Source organism: Pteronotus mesoamericanus, unplaced genomic scaffold, assembly GCF_021234165.1.
Source record: "Pteronotus mesoamericanus isolate MK-2021 breed Mesoamerican mustached bat unplaced genomic scaffold, CSHL_Meso_final scaffold_550, whole genome shotgun sequence".
Lineage (NCBI taxonomy): Eukaryota > Metazoa > Chordata > Mammalia > Chiroptera > Mormoopidae > Pteronotus > Pteronotus mesoamericanus.
Genome location: NW_026555322.1, coordinates 35,510 through 56,922, shown reverse-complemented (window position 1 = coordinate 56,922; position 21,413 = coordinate 35,510).

Sequence of the window (21,413 nt, the reverse complement as noted above, 5' to 3'; positions counted from 1 at the left end):
GGTTGTTCAGTTCAGAAAATGTCTTAGCTGCTTTTCTTTTGTTTTTAATTTTAGAGGTTGAAATCAACCTCATTCTCAGAATTCCTTTTGTGATATTAAATACTTTCATTTATTAGTCTTAGGTGAGTTAATTAAGTTTGTATAATAAAGCCCAGTCTTATTCATGTTTTTTGTAACCTTCAATTTTTAGTAAATGTTAGATATTAAGTGAAGAGTGTGTGTGTGTGTGTGTGTGTGTGTGTGTGTGTGTGTGTGTGAGGTATTTTAGAACTTTTCTGTCCATTATGGTAATCACTAGGCACATGTGGCTGTTTAAATGAATTAAAATGTAAAATTTGGTTCTTTGGTCACGTTAGCAACACTTCAAGTGCGAAATAGCCACATATAGTGAGAGGCTAGTATATTGGAAACCTCAGGATACAGAACATTTCCGCTGTCAAAGAAGGATCTGTTGGACCACACTGATTCTAGAGATTTGATGGTTTACGTAGTGACTGTTACCATTTTACCAATGAAAACTGATCAGTGGCTCAAAACTGCTGCCCACAATTAACTTGTAGGCAACTGATGTGAGAGGGACAGTAAGGTATATCAAATAAGAAGTGTGAATTTAAGAATCATCCCTCAGAGTGTTTCTTTATTCTTGTGATGTGAGAGCCTTAATAGAGTCAGTGTTACTTGGGTCTGACAATCCCCCGTCCTGCCACTATCAGTTTGGATCTTATGGTAAGTGGGATGTTTATATTACATTAGCCATGTTTCTTAGTAATACTTTGACAATATTAGATTTAGGTAAATTTCCTCTTTGTAATGGGGAAGTAACATTTTGAACATTCCAGTTTATTCATTTGATTGTCAGGATCCCATTATATGCTTATTTTTTCTCTTAAAAAAATAGCAGATAACCACATTTATGTACTTCCAGTTTTGCCATAAAAAATATTTCGAGTAGGACAGCGAAATGAATCCTCACATCCCCGCATCTACTTCAGTTCTTCTCTTATGGCCATTCTGGTTTGTTTTACCCTGTCACCCACTCACCTTATCTCAACTCCCAATGATGCTAAAGCTAACTCCAGGCGATATAACATCATTTGAAAATATTTCAGTATCAGATTTCTAAAAAATAAGGGCACTTTTGTTTTATACTTACCTATGGTATCATCATACCTCCATAAATAAAAATGATTCCTTACATTAAATATGTGCTGTGCTTACTTGGCTTGGAATCAAAACCATTACCATTAGTCTTATTAATTTCAAAATCATTCTGCATTTTGTTAGCAATAAGTTAGAATAATTTTATTATTGCTTGATAAGACCTGATGGTGTGTCTTGAGCACTTTTTCATCGAAAGCGAGCTATCTATTGTTTTTTAAAACAAATTCCAGTGATTTTCTTTACTACATTGTTAATAAAGCCATGGTCTAATTTTGATAGCAGGCAGGAATGAGGGAAGTAACTGTTTAAGATAAGTATTTTCTGTCTTACCTACCTCTGGTCACGGTAAAGATTTGAATATCTAGTATTTATAAGGAGTTTTTTAAGGGTACTATGGACGAATATAAATAAAAATAGAAATTTTTTTTTATTCCCTAGAAATTAAGTTTAGGAAATCTGTTTCAACAAATGTGACTGAGACTGTTGGTTTTGGTTTTATATTTTAACTTACTGAAGTTTATACTTTCCAAATAAATTGTAGAGTTTGAAAGCTTGAAGGAACTTATGAGGTCATTTAGCTTGGTGGTTGTCAAACTTGAGTGTGTATCAAAATCTCCTGAAGGGCTTGTTAAAACACAGATGGCAAGGCCCCACTTCCAGAATTGGTCTGGGGGTGGGGCCTGAAAATTTGAATATTTTACACGCTTCTAGATGATGCTGATGCTGCTGGTCCAATGAAAACTCAGAGAACCACTGGTGTATCCCCTTTATTCCCTGCCTACATTTTACACATGAGGAAATTTCCACTAACAGGAAAGTCACTTCTGTGCTCTAAACTTGTTAGTGACATAGCCAAATCAGAGTCCAAATCTTAAGGTTCCTTAATAACTCTGCAGGCCCAGTGCTTTCCCTGTTGTGAGTTAATTTCCTTCAGACTAGTTGCCTTCAAGTAATTCCTCTGAGTCTTCATCTGAACATTTGGATTTTCTTGGTAGTGGTAAGTCTTTATCTCCCTAGATGGTAAGTTTCTAAATGGTAGTCTGGGGATTAAAATTATTGGCAAAAGACTTTTTGCGTGCTGATGTATTTTTCCGGGGGAGGGCTCCATCTCTTTTTATCAAGTTCTCAAATGAGTTTTCTTCCCCTTAATGGCTAAAAGGACTCTGTCCTTTTAAGGGCAGTTGTGGTTTTTGGAAATAACCAAGGGTCCTCTGGAGGCTGTCTGGAGGTTAATGTAGGTGAGAAAGCTAGAAATCACTACACTTGGTCAGTGAGGTGTGGTTTCACGGGTAGTAAGACTGGTTTTCATTTGTGGCCTAAAAACTGGCTGTGATATATATTAAAAGAATTTCAGAAATATTTTGGGCAGTGACAGCATCACTGGACTAGGTGTATGGTGATGACATGGAATGAGGATGTTATTAATTTGGATGTATTGGCTTACTGATTAAAAAGCCTTCATTATTTTATAATCATGACATGTGTTCTAGAGAAAAATCTTCCACTAATGTTTGAGGAATATTGGGTTAGATTTCACAAAATTGTTTCTGAAATCCGAGATAAGAGAACCAGATGGTAATTAAAAACTTGAAAGATGTGATGTAAAACTTTTTGATTTAATGGTCATTAAACCAATCTCTCTATTTTTGCAGATGAGCAGTCTGAGGCTAAGAGAGGTGAAGTGCTTCATACAGGTCCCATGACTGAATGATGACAAATTCAGGACCAGAATCCAAGTCTCTTGAGCTATAAACTAGAGCTCTTCTCACTGTATCGCACTGCTTTATCTCATGCAGCTACTTTTCACAGTGGTTTGGGAGAAACTACCTTGAGTTTGGTATAAATCAGTGGTTGAAGTGTGGCCCCCACACCAGCAAAATTAGCATCACCTGAGAGCTTGTAAGAGCTGCAAACTCTCAGGCCCCACCCCAGACCTATCCAGTCAGAAACTTGGGGTGGGACCCAACAGTCTTTGTTTTAACAACCCCTCCCAAAGGATTCCGATATACCTTCAAGTTTCAGAGCCACTAGTACAGAATAAGGAATCCCTACTCTGGCTGAACATCAGAGTCATCTGGGGAACTCCTAGAAAATAATGGTGCTTAAGCACCATCACCCTCACTAACTGAGAAGTTAAAATTAGAATCTTAGAGATGAGGCCTGGGCATCAATTGTTTTATAATAAACACTTCGGAATAATTTTAGATTTGTAGAAAAGTGTAAAGATAATACAGAGAGTTCACGTGTATCTGTTACCCAGTACCTGAATATTAATATCTTAAGTAACTGTGATACACATTTGTTGAAACTAAGGCATTGACATTGGTATATTACTGTTAACTACAGACTTTATTCAGATTTCGCTTGCTTTTCTACTAATTTTTTTTTCTATTCCAGGATCCAATCCAGGATCCCTCATTGCATTTTATCATCATGTCTCCTTAGCCTCCTCTGGTCTGTGACAGATTCTGTCTTGTTCATGATCTTGACAAATATGAGAATTGATCAGGTATTTTATGAAACGTCATCCCTCAATTTGGGTTTGTCTGATGTTTTCTTCATGATTGACTAGGGTATTGGAATTTGAGGAGGATCACCACAATGGTGAGGTGCCATTCTCATCACATCATCCTGAAGGGTACGTGCTATCAACATGACTTAATACAAGGCATGCTAACTTTGAGTACCTAGCTAAGGTAGCACTTGCCAGGCTTCTCATTGCAAAGCTACTATTTTCTTCATTCTATACTCTTTAGAAACAAGTCATTCAGTCCAGCCCACACTCAAGCAGGAAAGGGGAAATAGGCTCACCTCCTAGAAAGTGAAGTATTTATACATATTCTTGGGAATTCTCTTTGAAAGATTTGCCTTTGCTTCATTTATTTATTTGATCATTTATATTAGCATGCATTCATGGGTATTTATTTTATATTTTGGGTTATAACGTAATACTATGTTGTTTATTGTGGTCAAATGTTTTCAACTTTGGACATTGGGAACTCATAAAGGTTGAATCCAGTCTCCCTTAGACCTATTCCTATTTTGTATTTTGAGCATTTTATTTTCTGGTACCATATGATACTCCAGCACTAGAATCAGCATTTCTACAAAGAACTGGTCGCCTCTTTTTACAAGTCGCTCAAGTGATTTTTATGCAAGATAAGTGTGGGAACTACTGATGTGGAGAGTGAACCATATTCTTCTGTAAATCTCCTAATGCCATGATCAGAAATACTATGAAGATTATAATTTTAAAAATGTCATCTTTGATTCAGTCTTCCTCCTTTTCCTTTCATGTTCAGCCTTTTCACTAAAGCTGCTTTCTCCTTGGCATCCAGAGCAGCACTTTAAAAACTTTAATGTGCATAGGATCTTCTTAAAATGCAGATTCTGATTCAGTAGGTGTGGGGTCAGAGTGTAAGGTTCTATAGTTTTAGCAGGTATTCAATTTATATGGATGCTGTTGATCCATGAACTACATTTTGAGTACTGAGGGTCAGAACAAAGTCCAAATAACTTAGGACACAAGACTCCATGGTCTGGTGGGCCCCAATATACTTTCCAGTGTCATCTTCCATGAATTTCTTCATTTACGCTAGACTCAAACCAACCAGCCTACTCTATATTTGTGGTAACTGCCTTCTGATATGACCCTCAAGGATCGTGGCTATTCAAACTTTTGTTTAATCCCCTTCCTTTGGGTGTGGACTGTACATAGTGACTTATTTCTAACTCTTAGAATACAGCAAAAGTGATGGAATGTCACTTTTGTAATTACAAAAGACTGTGACAGTTGTCTTGCTTGTACTCCCTCACCTTGGTGGCTCACTCTGATGAAATAAGCTGTGATGCTGTGACATGCTCTGTGAAGAAGCCCAAATGGCAAGGAACTGAGAGACAGCAGACCATGGTATAACAGCTCATGAGGAACTGAATCCTGCTATCAATTGTGAGTGAGCTATGAAGTGTACCCTTCCCAGTGGAGCTTTGAGATGACTGCAATCTGGTGAGAGATCCTGAGCTCAAGCACCCATCTAAGTCATGTACATATTTCTGACCCACAGAAGCTGTGAGATAATCAATGTGTATTGTTTTAAGCTGCTATATTTTGGGGTAAATTATTATGCAGCATAAATAACTAATACATAATTTATTAAACATACCATGAAATGGCTTCCCATTATATCCTTCTTCTCAAGGAAAAGAACACTCAGATGCTGCTTCCTCTTTCATTTAAGCAATATCTGCTGGATGCCTACTATATGTGAAGCACTGTTAAGTACTAGGGAATAAGTACTAAATGAGCAGTCACAGTGTCTTCCGTCACACAGCTTACATCCTTTGGCATTGGTTTTCAGAGTTTCATAAAAGAGGGAAGCAAGATGCATTTCATTAAAGTAGAGCTATACTTATTGCCAAGAAAGTAAGAAGAAAATAATATAAAGAAGCTATTACAAGCCCTGGCTGGTGTGGTTCACTGGATTGAGTGCCAGGCTGCAAAGCAAAAGTACAGCCGGTTCAATTCCCCGGTAGGGCACATGCCTGAGTTAAGGGCCAGGTCTCTGGTTGGGGCTCTCTGAGAGGCAACCAATTGATTTTCTCACACATTGGTGTATCTCTCCCTTTTTTTCTCCCTCCCTTCCTTTCTCTCTCAATAAATAAAATCTTTTTTAAAAAGGACGCTATACGAAAAACTTTTCCACGTTGACATTTTTATCATTTTGCTACAGACCAGTAGAAACTTCATTACAGGCTAGCATAGGCCGCATTTAGACGTTTTTGGAAGTCCTAATTCTAGTGCATTTTAAGGCAACCCTAATTCTCCATTGGGGTGTATTTTTCAAAGCAGTACTAAAATGTTTTTATTGTTCGAATACATTCATTTTCCTGCCACCACTTTCCCCTGCCACACCCTCAATCCTTCCCCACTTGGACTTTGTCCATGGATCCTTTATACAAATTATTTGATTTGACCCTTCCCCTTTTCCCTGTTACCCCCTCCTTCCTTCCCTCTTGTTACCATTGGTTGGTTTTTTATTTCAATGTTGCTGGTTAGATTTTTCTTGCTTCTTTGCTTTGTTGATTAGGTAACACTTAGAGGTCAGATCATACGGTGTTTGTGTTTCACTGCTTAGCATAATGCTCCCCAGTTCCATCTATGCTGTTGCGAAGGGTAGTAACTCGCTTTCTCTTTCTTTCCCTCCCTCCCTCTTTCCTTCTTTCTTTCTCTTTCTTCTTTCTCTTTCTCTCTCTCCCTTCCTTCCTTCCTTCCTTCCTTCCTTCCTTCCTTCCTTCCTTCCTTCCTTCCTTCCTTCCTTCCTTCCTTCCTTCCTTCCTTCCTTTCTTTCTTTCTTTCTTTCTTTCTTTCTTTCTTTCTTTCTTTCTCTTTCTTTCTCTTTTTCTCTTCCTTTCCTTTCTTTCCTTCTTCTGCCTGTCTGCCTGCCTGCCTTTTCCTTTTCTTTCTCTCTTTCTTTTTTTCTGTCTTTCTTTCTCTCTCTCTCTTTCTTTTTCTTTCTCTTCCTTTCCTTTCTTTCCTTCTTTCCTTCTTTCTGCCTGTCAGCCTGCCTTTCTTTTCTTTCTTTCTTTCTTTCTCTTTCTTTCTTTCTTTCTCCTTCCTTCCTTCCTCCCTCCCTCCCTCTCTCCCTCCCCTCCTCCTTTCTCTTTCCTTCACCCTTCCCTTCCCTTCCCTTCCCTTCCCCTCCTTCTCTTTCCTTTTCTCTTTCCCTCTTTTCATTCTTTCCTTTCTTTCCTTTCCTTTCCTTCCTTCCTTCCTTCCTTCCTTCCTTCCTTCCTTCCTTTCTTTCTTTCTTTCTTTCTTTCTTTCTTTCTTTCTTTCTTTCTTTCTTTCTTTCTTTCTTTCTCTCTCTTTCTTTCTCTTCCTTTCCTTTCTTTCCTTCTTTCCTTTTTTCTGCCTATCTGCCTGCCTTTTCTTCCTTCCTTCCTTCCTTCCTTCCTTCCTTCCTTCCTTCCTTCCTTCCTTCCTTCCTTTCTCTCTCTCTCTCTCCCTCCCTCCCTTCCTCCCTCCCTCCCCTCCTCCTTTCTCTTTCCTTCACCCTTCCCTTCCCTTCCCTTCCTTTCCCCTCCCCTCCTTCTCTTTCCTTTTCTCTTTCCCTCTTTTATTTCCTTTCCTTCCTTCCTTCCTTCCTTCCTTCCTTCCTTTCTTTCTTTCTTTCTTTCTTTCTTTCTTTCTTTCTTTCCTTCTTTCTTTTTCTTTCTCTCTTTTTCTTTCTGTTCCTTTCCTTTCTTTCCTTCTTTCCTTCTTCTGCTTGCCTTTTTCTTTCTTTCTTCCTTCCTTCCTTCCTTCCTTCCTTCCTTCCTTCCTTCCTTCCTTCCTTCCTTCCTCTCTCTCTCTCCCCCTCCCTCCCTCCCTCCCTCCCTGCTTTCTTTCTCTTTCCTTCGCCCTTCCCTTCCCATCCCTTCCCTTCCCCTCCTTCTCTTTCCTTCTTTTCTTTCCTTTCTTTTCTTCCTTCCTTCCTTCCTTCCTTCCTTTCTTTCCCCCTCCCTCCCTCCCTCCCTCCCTTCCTGCCTGCCTGCCTGCCTGCCTGCCTTCTTTCCTTATGCTGTATAGTATTCCATTGTGTAAATTTACCATAGTCATTTGGTCCACTCATTTATTGATGGGCACTTAGGTTGCTTCCAGCACTTAGCTATTGTAAATTTTGCTGCTATGAAGATTGGGGTATATAGGTTCTTTGAACTGGTGTTTTGGGATTCCTAGGGTATAACCCCAGCAGTGGAATCACTGGGTCAAAAGGCAGTTCCATTTTTAGTTTTTGAGGAAATTCCAAACTGTTTTCCACAGTGGCTGCACCAGTCTACATTCCCACCAACACTGTACTAGGGATCCCTCTTCTCCACAACCTCGCCAGTACTTGTTTGTTGATTTGTTTATGATGGCCATTCTGACCAGTGTAAAGTGGTATCTCATTGTGGTTTTATTTATTTATTTAAAAAATCGTGTTTATTCTCTTACAGTTGTCTCAGTTGTTCCCCTTTTGCCCTCCTCCACCCACCCCGCAACACAGTCAATTCCCACACTGTTGTCCATGTCGATGGATCATTCATACATGTTCTTTGTCTAGACCCTTCCCCTTCCTTCTGCCATTGTACTCCTTCCCCATGCCCACTGGTCACTTTCAGTCTGCTCCATGTTTCTATGTGTGTGCTTTATTTTGTTTGTTAGTTTATGTTGTTGAATAAATCCAACTTATAGGTGAGATCATATAGTATTTGTCTTTCACTGAGTGGCTTATTTCACTTAGCATAATATTCTCCAGTTGCATGCATGTTGTCACAAAAAGTAGGAGTTCCTTCTTTCTTTTTTTTTAAATGCAGATTTTTTATTTATTTATTTTTTTAAATGTCAAAATCCATTATAAAATATTAAAAAATTTAAATCCACAATAAAGTCTCAGCAATTAAAACATGACACCAACACAGAAATAATCATGTAGATCAGTGAAATAAAATGAGCATCTTAGAAACAAACATATATATCTAACAATGTAACATATGATTGCTGTTTCAAATCAATGGGGAAAATAAGGCTTATTCAACGAATAAGGTGCATGGACCACTATTAGTTGAAATAAAACAAATATAGAGCCCTATTTCACAAACTGTAAAAAAATATTCAGGTGAGTTAAAAATCAATGTGTAAAAATCTAAGGAGTGTTAGGAGAAAATGTAAAATAATATTTTTCTTGCGCTGAAGTAAAATATTCAAACCCAGAAGGTATAAAGTAAAATATTGACAATATGACTGTATTAAACATTTAAGACTGTACAGTAATATATATATTAAAAAAGTTAAAGGACAAGAAATAGAATAGGAAAGTATTTGCAACACATTTAAAAAAGGGTTAATAGTTTTTTTTTTAGGGAAAGAAGTTCTATAAAAAAATGGATAAAGAATATCAAGTCATTTAAAGCTTTTTAAAAATAATAGAAATAGGCAAGAGATATACAAAAACAAATTTAGTTTCAACAAATAAAGTAACAAAATATTGTCACAATCAGATTAATAAGTATTAAAATATTAGTAATATCAAGTATTGGTGACTGTGAAAGCAACTGGGTGTTCACAGAATCTTTCTCCATATTTGTAAAGGAGTCCTTTTAGCATATCTTGCAATGGTGGTTTGGTGGAGGTGTATTCTTTTAGCCTTCTTTTGGGAAACTCATTATTTCGCCTTCCATTTTTATTGGGAGCCTAGGTGGGTAGAGCAGTCTTGGTTGCAGAACTCTGCTTTTTATGACTTGGAATATTTTTTGCCATTCCCTTCTGTCTTGTAGTGTTTCTCTTGAGAATTCAGCTGCTAGCCATATCAGGGCTCCCTTGTATGTTATTACCAGTTTCTCCCTTGCTGCCTTTAGGAGTCTCTGTCTTTGATATTTTCCATTTTAATGATGATGTATCTTGGAGTGGGCCTCCTTGGGTTACTCTTGAAAGGGACCCTCTGTGCTTCCTGCCCTTGTGTGACTTTTTCTCTCCTCCAATGAGTGACGTTTTCCATCATTACTTTTTCAAACAGGTTCTTTATCCCTTGGTCATCATCTTCTCTTTCTGGTATCCCTACTATATGGATATTATTGCATTTCAGGTTGTCCTGCATTTCCTTCAACGTCTCTTCATTATTTTTGAGTCTTTTTTTTTCATTTTGTTGCTTTTTCTGGGAGCTTTTTTCTACCTTATCCACGAGTTCACTGATTCGATCCTCTGCTTTGTCTAGCCTGCTTTTGATTCCTTCTACTGTGTTCAATTCAGAAATGGTATTCTTCATTTTTTCTTGTCTCTTATTGATAGTTTCTGTGTCCTTTTTCATGCTGATAGAGTTTTCAGTTAGTTCCTCATACTTTCCCTGTAGTTTTTTGCAATTTTCTCTGAGCTCACTAAACTCATTGAGCTTCCTTATAAGAGTTGCTTTGAAGTCAAAATCTGGTAGTTTACTTTCCTCTATTTCATTTAGTACTCTTTCTGGGGATTCCTCCTTTTCCCTTCGATTGGGGGTTTTTATTTGTCTTCCCATTATTTGTGAGACTCTTCTTTTTTGCTTCTGCTTCTTAAATTGATCTGTCTTGACTTCCTGACTTTGTGGTGCGAACTTCTATGGTAAGAGATCTCTGTTCTTTCTTTCTGGATCTGCCTCTGAGGTCAGATGTCATCACTTTCTGACCGTAGGCAGTCTCTTCGAGACTTCCAGGAATCTACTGTCTGTGGCTGTGTCCTTCAGTTGTTAACCTAGTCACTCTACACTAAGTAGTCAGGCTTAGACACCACCGGGTGAGGCAGAGTCCCTCCTGAGGGCAGGTATATTGTGTCCTCTCATGCTGCTGCCCCTCATGGGACTGGTCTGCCTGAGCCAGATGGGTGCTGCTGAATTGTGGAGGAGTCAGCACTGGGATCCTGCTGGCTACTCTGTTCTCTTCCCAAAGCCTCCGTCTTCAGTCTCTCCTCAGGTGTCTCTAACCCACTCTGCCCCGTCTTTTGCAAGATCCCAGTGTAAGTGGCTTTAAATAAAAATTTATGTGTTGGCCCTTTAAACGGCTCTTTGCGTCTCCAGCGCCTGTCTCTGGCAGAGAGCAGCCCTGCCTCTTTTCATAGCTGGTTGCTTTCTGTGTACTTTTTGGGCTCTGGCGCTATAGGCTGGAGATCCCCACTTATGGTTTAGACTTTGGTCTTCTCAGGGGGATCCAACTGTCGTTTCAGTATCATTCTGATGCTGCCGCCTGTGGGCGCCCACCCCACCTTCTCTTGTCTCTACCGCACTCTTTACCAGTTAGGTTGTGCTAAAGCTGATTCTTCTGTCGGTTCAAGGTTATAAGACTCCTCTTGCTATTGTTCAGTTGTTTCTTCCAGGTGATTTCTCCAGAATTTTGTTGTAATTCCACTTTTGTCCTGGGAGGTCAGTGTGACTTCAGTTCACTCCTCTGCCACCTATCATTGTGGTTTTAATTTGCATTTCCCTGGTTGCTAGTGATGATGAGCATCCTTTCATATGTCTCTGGGCCCTGTGTATGCCCTCCTTAGAGAAGTGTCTGTTCAGGTCCTTTGCCCATTTTTTAATTGGATTGTTTGTCTTCCTGGAGTGGAGTCATGTGAGTTCTTTGTATATTTTGGAGGTCAAACCCTTGTCCGAGGTATCATTGGCAAATATGTTTTCCCTTATGGTTGGTGCCCTTTTCTTTTTCCTGATGTTTTCTTTAGCCATGCAGAAGCTTCTTATTTTGATGAAGTCCCATTTGTTTATTCTTTCCGTTATGTTCCTTGCTCTAGGGGACATATTGGTGAAAATATTGCTGTGTGGAATATGTGAGTTTCCTGCCTATGGTCTCCTCTAGGACTTTTATGGTGTTGCAACTTATATTGAAGTCTTTCATCTACCTTGAGTTTATTTTTGTGTATGGTGTAATTTGGCGGTCAATTTTCAATTTTTTTGCAGGTAGTTGTCCAGCTCTCCCCACACCATTTGTTGAAGAGGCTATTTTTACTCCATTTTCAGCTTCTGCCCCCTTTGTCGATTATTAATTGACCACAGTATTGTACCTTTACTTAGCTTCTATTCCATTCTGCCTTATAATTAGGGAGGTTTATTTGTTTTTTACACTGGTCCTCATTTTCATTTTTATATCCCCATGGTTCCTTGCACATGTGCAAAGGACTGGCTAATTTAATATTAATTTAATAGCTATTAATTTAATAGCTTTGTTAACTTGAGATTAATGGAGATTTTAATGTAAATAGAGATTTTTTAAAAATCCTACGATCACAGTTCTTCATTTGCTCCTGTTTTAAGAGAGTATTTATTGAAACCACAAATACTGTTTGGTTCTTTGAAAATCCCTGTTCCTTGCAAAAATTTTTAGGTCATGATAATACAACTTATTAAGGTTACGTCAAATACTGCATATTGAGGTTACAAGTTCTAGTCATTGCAGAATGAAGCAAATCCATTTACAGACTGAGGAGGATTATTTATATAGTTTTATATTTTAAATTAAACTTATTGGTGTGACATCGGTTAATGAGATCATATAAGATTCAAATGCACATTTCTATGATACATGACCTGTACATTGCATTGTGTGCCCACCACCCACAGTCTAATCATCTTCCATCATATATTTAGCCCTCTTTACTCTTTACTGCCCCCTACACCTTTCCCTTTTGTACCACCATAGTGTTGTTTGTGCCTATGAGTTTCAGTTTTATATCCCACATATGAGTGAAATAATATGATTCTTAGCTTTTTCTGATGACTGATCTCAGCGTAATACTTTGAAGGTCCCTCCATGCTGTCGCAAATGGCAGTACTTCATTTTTTTTATGGCTGACTAGTATTCCATAGTATATATATACCACATCTTCTTTATCTAGTCTTCTATCAAACGACACTTTGGTTGTCTCTTTGTCTTGGCCACTATGAATAATGATGCAGTGAATATAGGATGCAAATAAATGTTTTCAAGTTTTTCAAATAGATTCCTGGGAGAGGGATTACTGGGTCATGTGGTTACTCTATTCTCATATTTTTGAGGAACTGCCATACTGTTTTCTATAGTAGCTGTACCAGTAGCAGTTTACATTCCCAACAGCAGTGAATAAGGGTCCCTTTTTCTCCACAGCCTCTCCAACTCTTGTTATTACCTGTCTTGTTGATAATAGCCATTCTAACAGTCATGAGGTGGTATCTCATGGTAGTTTTGATATGCATCTCCCTAAAATCTAGTGCGGTTGAGCTTTTGACATTACCCGTTGGCCATTTGTATTTCTTTTTTGGAGAGGTGTCTGTTCAGGTCTTCTGCCCATTTTTTAATTAGATTGTTTGGTGTAGAATTGTATGAGTTCTTTATATATTTTGGATATTAAACCTTTGTCGGAGCTGTTGTTTGCCAATATCACCTCCCATTTGGTTGCTTTTTTGTTTGTTGTGGGGGTTCCTTTTGCTGTGCAGGAGCCTTTTTCTTTCATATAGTCCCATTCACTTCTTTTTGCCTTTACTTCCCTTGCCTTTGGGGTCAAATTCATAAAAATGTTCTCTAAGACCAAGGTACATAAGTTTAGAACCTATGTTTTCTATGTAATTTATTGTTTCAGATTTTATATTTAGGTCTTTGATCATTTTGAATTAATTTTTATGCCTGGAGACAAACTGTATTCTTTTGAACGTGACTTTCAATTTTCCCAGGACCATTTATTGAAGGTGCTTTCTTGTCTCTATTGTATGTTTTTGGCTCCTTTGTCAAAAAGTATTTGTCCATATACATGTGGTTTTTATATTTGGGCTCTCACTTTGGTTCCATTGGTCTGTGTGTCTGTTTTCCTGCTGATATCATGCTCTTTTATGTAGTTCTATAATATAACTTGAACTCTGATAGTGTGATACCTCCAGCTTTGTTCTTTTTTTCTCAGGATTGCTTTGACTACTCAGGGTCTTTTACGGTTTCATACAAATCTAATGATTTATTTGTTCTATTTTGTTGAAAAATTACATTGAGATTTTGATTGGAATCACATTAAATCTATATTGCTTTGGGTAATACGGCCATTTTAACTATGAAGTTACCACAGACACCACAAAGATACAAAGGATCATACTAGAAGACTATAAAGACTATATGTCACTAAATTCAATAACCCAGAAGAAATGGATAAGTTCCTAGAAATATATAACTTTCCTAGACTGAATCATGGAGAACCGGAAAATCTGAATACACCAATTAACAGTGAGGAAATTGAAATAACCATTAAAAACTCCCCAAAAATAAAAGTTCAAGACCAGATGACTAGTGAATTCTACCAAACATTCAAAGAAAATCTGATAACCTGTTCTTCCTTAAACTCTTTCAAAAAATTGAAGAGGCAATACTTCCTAACATTTTATGAGACCAACATAACCCAGATACCAAAACCTGGCAAGGCTAACACACAAAAAAGAAAACTACAGACCAATATCTCTGAAAATAGATGCAAAAATCCTAAACAGAGTACTTACAAATTGAACACATTAAAAAAAATAATACATCACGAACAAGTGAGGTTCATTCCAGAGGTGCAAGGATGGCTCAGCATATGCAAATTAGTTGATGTAATACACCACATTAACAAATCAAAAGATAAAAATAATACAATCTTATCAACATATGTAGAAAAATTTGATAAAACATGATTAAAACACTCAATAAAATGGGTATAGAAGGAAAGTACCGGAACATAACAAAGGCCATATATGACAAACCTTCAGCCAATATTATACTCAATGGTGAAAAACTGAAAGCTTGTTCTCTAAAATTAGGAACAAGGCAAGGATGCCCACTCTCATCACTCTTATTCAACATAGTTCTGGAAGTCCTAGCCAGAGCAATAAGGCAAGAGAAAGAAAGAAAATGCATCCAAATTGGGAAGGAGGAAGTGAAACTTGTCACTGCAGATGACATGATTCTGTATACAGAAGACCCTAAATACTTCACCAAAAACTATTAGAAACAATAAACAAATACAGTAAAGTTATAGAATACAAAATCAATATACAAAAATCCATTGCATTCCTGTGTACTAACACATTTCAGGGAAAAAAAAAGTTTCTTTTGCAATTGGAATGAAAAGAATATAAAAGGTAGGAACAAACTTAAAGGATGTGAAGTACTATGTACTAAAAAAACTTCAAAGCATTATTAATACGTTGAAAAAGACAATGAAATAGATATGCTGTGTTCATGGATTGGAATAATCAACACAGAAAAAATTTAATTTAAATATATTGGGATTACATTGGTTAATAACAAGTTTCAGGTGTACAATTTTATATTACAATATCTGTATATTGCATTGTGTGCTCACCACTCAGACTCTAGTTGCCTGTCACCATATATTTGACTCCCTTAACCCTTGTCATCCTCCCCCAAACTCCACCTTCCCCTTGGTAACCACTGTACTGTTGTCTGTGTCTATGAGTTTGTTTTGTTCATTTTGTTTCTTTCTGTTTTATATCCCACATATGAATGAATGAAATATGGTTCTTATCCTTTTCCATCTGATTTATTTCACTTAACATGATACTCTCAAGGTGCATCCATGTTGTTATAAATGGCAATATTTCAACTTTTTATGGCTGAGTAGTGTTCCATGTGTGTGTGTATGTGTACATCAAATATTTATCTTTTCATACATCTAAGGACACTTAGGTTGTTTCTACATTTTTGCTATTGTGAATAATGCTGCAATGAACATAGGGATACATAATCCTTACAAATAAATGTTTCCCAATTTTTCAGGTAGATACCCAAAAGAGGATTGCTGGGTCATATGGTAGATTTATTCTTATTTTTTGAGGAACCAACATACTGTTTTTTGTAGAATCTGCACCAAATCACACTCCTACAAGCAATGTACGAGAGTGGTTCCCTTTTCTCTACATCCTCTCTAATACTTGTTATTTCCTGTCTTATTGGTAGTAGCAATTCTAACTATCATGAGGTGGCCTCATTGTGATTTAGATTTGCATTTCCCTTATAGTTAGTGAGGCTGAGCATCTTTTCATATATTTGTTGGCCATCTATACGTCTTCTTGGGAAAAGTGTTCAGGTCCTCTAACCACTTTTAATTGGATTGTATATTTTTTTGTTGTTGAGTTGTATATTTTGGATATCGGCCTCTTATAGAGGTATTGTTTGCAAATACCTTCTCCTATTTGGTTGGTTGCCTTTTTGTTTTGTTGACGATTTCTTTTACTATGCATAAGCTTTTTAGTTTGCTGTAGTCCCGTTCATTTATTTTTGCTTTTACTTTCCTTTCATTTGGGGTCAAGTTCACAAAAACCTCTCTGGGACCAAAGTCTATAAATTTAGTGCCTATGTTTTCTTCTATGTATTTTATTTTTAAAATTTTTTTATTAAATTTCTTGCAGTGACATTAGTTAATGAAATTACTATATGGGTTACAGATGTAAATTCTATATTACACCATCTGTATATTGTATTGTGTGTTCACCACCCCAAGTCAAATCTCCTTCCATCACTATGTATCCCCTGTTTACCCTCTGCTACATCCCACCACCTATATATCGGTTTTTATGCCAGTATCATGCTATTTTGATTGCTATGGCCTTGTAGTATAGTTTGATATCAGGTAATGTGATTCCTCCAACTTTTTTCTTCTTTCTCAAGATTACTGTGGCTATTCGGCATCTTCTGAGGCTCAATATAAGTTTTTGGAATATTTGTTCTAGTTCTGGGAAATATGCCATTGATATTTTGATATGAATTGCATTGAGTCTGTAGATTGCTTTGGGTAGTGTGGATGTTAGTGATGTTTATTCTTCCTATCCACGAACATGGTATATATTTCTACTTACTTGTTTCTTCAATTTCTTTCTTAAGTCTCTTACAATTTTCTAAGTAAAGGTCTTTCCCCCCTTTGGATAAATTTATTCCTAGGTATTTTGTTTTATGATACAATTGTAAATAGGATTGTTTCTAGAGGATTTTTCTTTCTAATATTTCATTATTGGTATATAAAAATGCAACCAATTTCTAAATATTTTATATTTTGCCACTTTACTAAATTCATTTATCAGTTCTAGTGGGGTTTTTTGTCGAATCTTTAGGTTTCTCTATTATACAGTATCATGTCACCTGCAAATAATGATAATTTTACATCTTCTTTTCCAATTAGTATGTCTTTTATTTCTTCCTCTTGCCTGATTTCTGTGACTAGGGCTGGCAATACTGTGTTGAATAAGAGTGATGAAAACAGACATCACTGTCTTTTTCCCAATTTTAAGGGAAATCCTTGTAGTGTTTTCCCATTGAGTATTGTGTTGGCTGTGGATTTGTCATGTATGGCCTTTATTTAGACATGTTCCCTGTATTCCCAGTTTGCTGAGAGTTTTTATCATAAATGGGTGCTGATTTTATCAAATGCTTTTCTGCATCTATTAATATGATCATGTGATTTTTATCCTTCATTTTCCTTATGTGTTGTATCACATTTTTAGATTTGTGGATATTGTACTAACTTTACATCCCAAGAATAAATCCCATTTGATCACGGTGTATGATTTTTTTGATGTCTTGCTGTATTCAGTTTGCTAATATTTTGTTGAGGATTTTGAGATCTATGTTCATCATGGATATTGGCCTATGATTTTTTTCTTTGTAGTGTCTTTGTTGGATTTGGGGATTAAAATAATGCTGACCTCATAAAATGAGATTTGGAGCCTCCCCTCCTCTTGGATTTTTTGGAATAGTTTGTGAAGGTTAGGTATTAATTCTTTGAATGTTTTGTGAAATTTCCCTGTCAAGCCATCCAGTTCAGGACTTTTGTTTCTTGGGAGTTTTTTGGTTACTGCTTCAATTTCATTAGTTGTACTTTTGTTTTTTTTTTTCTTTTGAGAGTAAAGGGTATGCTATGTTGACCTTTATTGTAGCCCATTATCTGACTCAGAGTAATGCCCTGTACTTAGTGGCTACTTAGTAAGGGCTGAATTGCATGGTGATTTTTATGAAGACGAGAATTTAAACTTAAAGTTTTCTTTTTTTTCTTTTCTCTTTCATTTTTTCTGCCTTCCCCCCACCACTTTCTCCTGTCCCCTCCCTGCTCTCGCTCCCTCAATCCTTCCCCACATTGGTTTTGTCCTTGGTATATGTTCCTTGACTTGCACCTTCTCTTCCTTTTCCCCCGCCCAACCCTCCCTCCTTCCCTCTTGTCTCTGTTGGTTTCTTTTCCTTTCAGTGTTGCTGGTCTTATTTTCCTTGAATCTTTGTTTTTTTGGTTAGGTTCCGCTTATAGGTGAGATCATATGGTGTTTGTCTTTAGTTCCCTGGCTTATTTCGCTTAGCTTAATGCTCTCTAGTTCCATCCATGCTGTCGCGAAGGATAGTAGTTCTCTTTTTTTCTTTCTGCTCTGTAGTATTCCATTGTGTAAATGTACCATAATTTTTTGATCCAGTCATGTACTGATTGGTATTTAGGTTGCTTCCAACATTTGGCTACTGTGAATTGCGCTGCTATGAACATTGGGGTGCATAGGTTCTTTTGAATTGGCGTTTTGGGATTCTTAGGGTATAGTCCCAGCAGGGGAATCGCTGGATGAAAGGCAGTTCCATTTTCAGCTTTTGGAGGACATTCCACACTGCTTTCCACAATGGCTGCACCTGTCTGCATTCCCAACAAGAGTGTACTAGTGTTCCCTTTTCTCCACAGCCTCGACAGCACCTGTTGTTTGTTGATCAGTTTATGATGGCCATTCTGACCGGGGTGAGGTGGTATCTCATTGTGGTTTTGATCTGCATTTCTCTGATGGCTAGTGATGCAGAGCATCCTTTCAAATGTCTCTGGGCCCTCTATATCTCTTCCTTGGAAAACTGTCTGCCCAGGTCCTTTGCCCATTTTTTGATTGGATCATTTCTCTTCTTGGACTGGAGTCAAGTGAGTTCTTTATATATTTTGGAGATCAAACCTCTGTCTCATGTACCATTAGCAAATATATTTTCCCATATGGTTGGCTCCCTTTTCATTTTGCTGATGTTTTCTGTAGCCATGCAGAAGCTTCTTATTTTGATGAGGTCCCACTTGTTTATTTTCTCCTTTATGTCTCTTGCTTTAGGAGATACATCAGTGAAAAAATTGCTGTGTGGGATATCTGAGAGTTTCCTGCCAATGTTCTCCTCTAGGACTTTTCTGATGTTGTGACTTATATTTGTCTTTTATCCATCTTGAGTTTATTTCTGTGTATGATGTCAACTGATGATCCAATTTCAATTTTTTGCATGTAGCCATCCAGCTCTCCCAACAGCATTTGTTGAAGAGGCTATTATTACTCCATTTTCTGCTTCTGCCCCCTTTGTCAAATATTAGTTGCCCATATAGACCTGGGCTTATTTCTGGGCTCTCTATTCTGTTCCACTGGTGTGTCTATGCGTCTGTTCTTGTGCCAGTACCAGATTGTTTTGAGTATAGTGGCTTTGTAGTATAGTTCTGATGGCTGGTATTGTGATCTCTCCTACTTTGTTGTTCTTTCTCAAAATTCCTGTGGCTATTCGGAGTCATTTATGGTTCTATATAAATTTTTGAAATGTCTGTTCTATTTCTGTGAATTACGTCATTGGTATCTTAATAGGGATTGCATTGAATCTATAAATTGCTTTGGGTAGTATGGACATTTTGAGGATATTAATTCTTCCAATCCATGAGCACGGTATATGCTTCCATTTATTTGTGTCTTCCTTAATTTCTTTCTTCAATGTTGTATAGTTTTCTGCATACAGGTCTTTTACCTCATTTGTTTAAATTTATTCCTAGGTACTTTATTTTTCTTCTTGCTATATCGAATGGTATATATTTCTGATTTCTTCTTCTTCTATTTCATTGCTGGTATACAAAAATGCTTTTGATTTCTGCATATTGACTTTGTATCCTGCTATTTTGCCTAAATTCACTTACTAGATTGAGTAGTTTTTTGGTGGAGTCTACAGGGTTTCCTATGTACGGTATCTTGTCATCCCCAAACAATGATAGTTTTACTTCCTCCTTTCCTATTTGGATGCCTTTTATTTCTTTTTCTTGTCTGACTGCAGTGGCTAGTACTTCCAATACTATGGCGAATAGAAGTGGTGAAAGCAGACATCCTTCCCGTGTTCCTGATCTTAGTGGGAAAGCTTTTAGTTTTGTCCGTTGAGTATGATGTTGGCTCTAGAGTTTTCATATATGTCCTTTATTACATTGAGGAATGCCCCATTTATTCCCATTTTCCTGACTGTTTTAAACATAAATGGATGCTGAACCTTACCGAATGCTTTCTCTGCATCTATCAAGATGATCATGTGGTTTTTGTCTTTTCTTTCTTTATGTGACGTATCACATTTATTGATTTCCGTATATTGAACCGTCCCTGCATCCCTGGGATGAATCCCACTGTATTATGGTGCATAGTCTTTTTAATGTGTTGCTGGATGCGGTTTGCGAATATTTGGCTGACGATTTTACCGTCAGTGTTCATCAGCGAAATTGGCCTGTAGTTTTCTTTCTTTGTAAGGTCTTTATCTGGTTTTGCGATTAGGGTGATGCTAGCCTCATAAAAAGAGTTTGGGAGTCTTCCCTCCTCTTGGATTTTTTGGAATAGTCTGAGAAGGACAGAGGTTAACTCTTCCTTAAATATTTTGTAAAATTCTCCTGTGAAACCGTCCTGTCCAGGGCTTTTGTGTGCCTGGAGCTTCTTGATGGCTGCTTCAATATCTCCAGCTTCTTTGGTCTGTTCAAGCTTCTTTGGTTTCTGTTTCTTCCTCCTTCAATGTTGGAAGATGATACTTTTCTAGAAATGTGTCCATTTCATCAAGGTTTTCAAATTTCTTGGCATATAATTGTTCATAGTAGTTTCTTACACTCCTTTGTATTTCTGTGGTATCAGCTGTTATTTCTCTTCTTTCATTTCTGATATTATTTATTTGGGTCCTCACCCTTTTACTCTTGATGAGTCTGCTTAAAGGCTTGTAGATTTTATTTATCTTTTTACAGAACCAGCTCCTGCATTGGTTGATCCTTTGAATTGTTCTTTTCGTCTCTATGTCATTCAGTTCTGCTCTAATATTGATTATTCCCTTCCTTCTACTTGCTCTGGGATTTATTTGTTGTTGTTTCTCCAGTTCTTGAAGTTGCTGGGTTAGGTGTTTTATTTGAAATGTTTCTATCTTTTTTAGGTAGGCCTGTATTGCTATGAACTTCCGTCTAAGGACTGCCTTTGCTGTGTCCCATAGGTTTTGGACTGTTGTATGTTCATTTTCATTTGTTTCCAGAAACTTTTTGATTTCTTCTCTTATCTCATTACTGACCCATTCATTGTTTAATAGTCTACTCTTCAGTCTCCAGGAATTTGCAAATTTTTCAAGTTTCTCTCTGAGGTTGATTTCCAGTTTTAAACCCTTGTGGTCTGAGAAGAAGCTTGGTATTATTTCAGTTTTCCTGAATTTGCTGAGTCTTGCTTTGTGTCCTATCATGTGGTCTATCTTTGAAAAATTTCCATGCAAATTTGAAAAGTATGTGTGTTTTTCCTCTTTGGGATGTAAAGTTCTATATATGTCAGTTAAGTACATTTGATTCAGTGCGTCTTTCAGCTCCACAATATCCTTGTTGATGTTTTGTTTGGAAGATCTGTCCATTTTTGTGAGTGGGGTGTTTAAATCCCCTACTATCAGTGTATTGCTGTGTATATCTTTATTGAAGTCGTCCAAGACGTTCCTTATGTATTTGGGCGCTC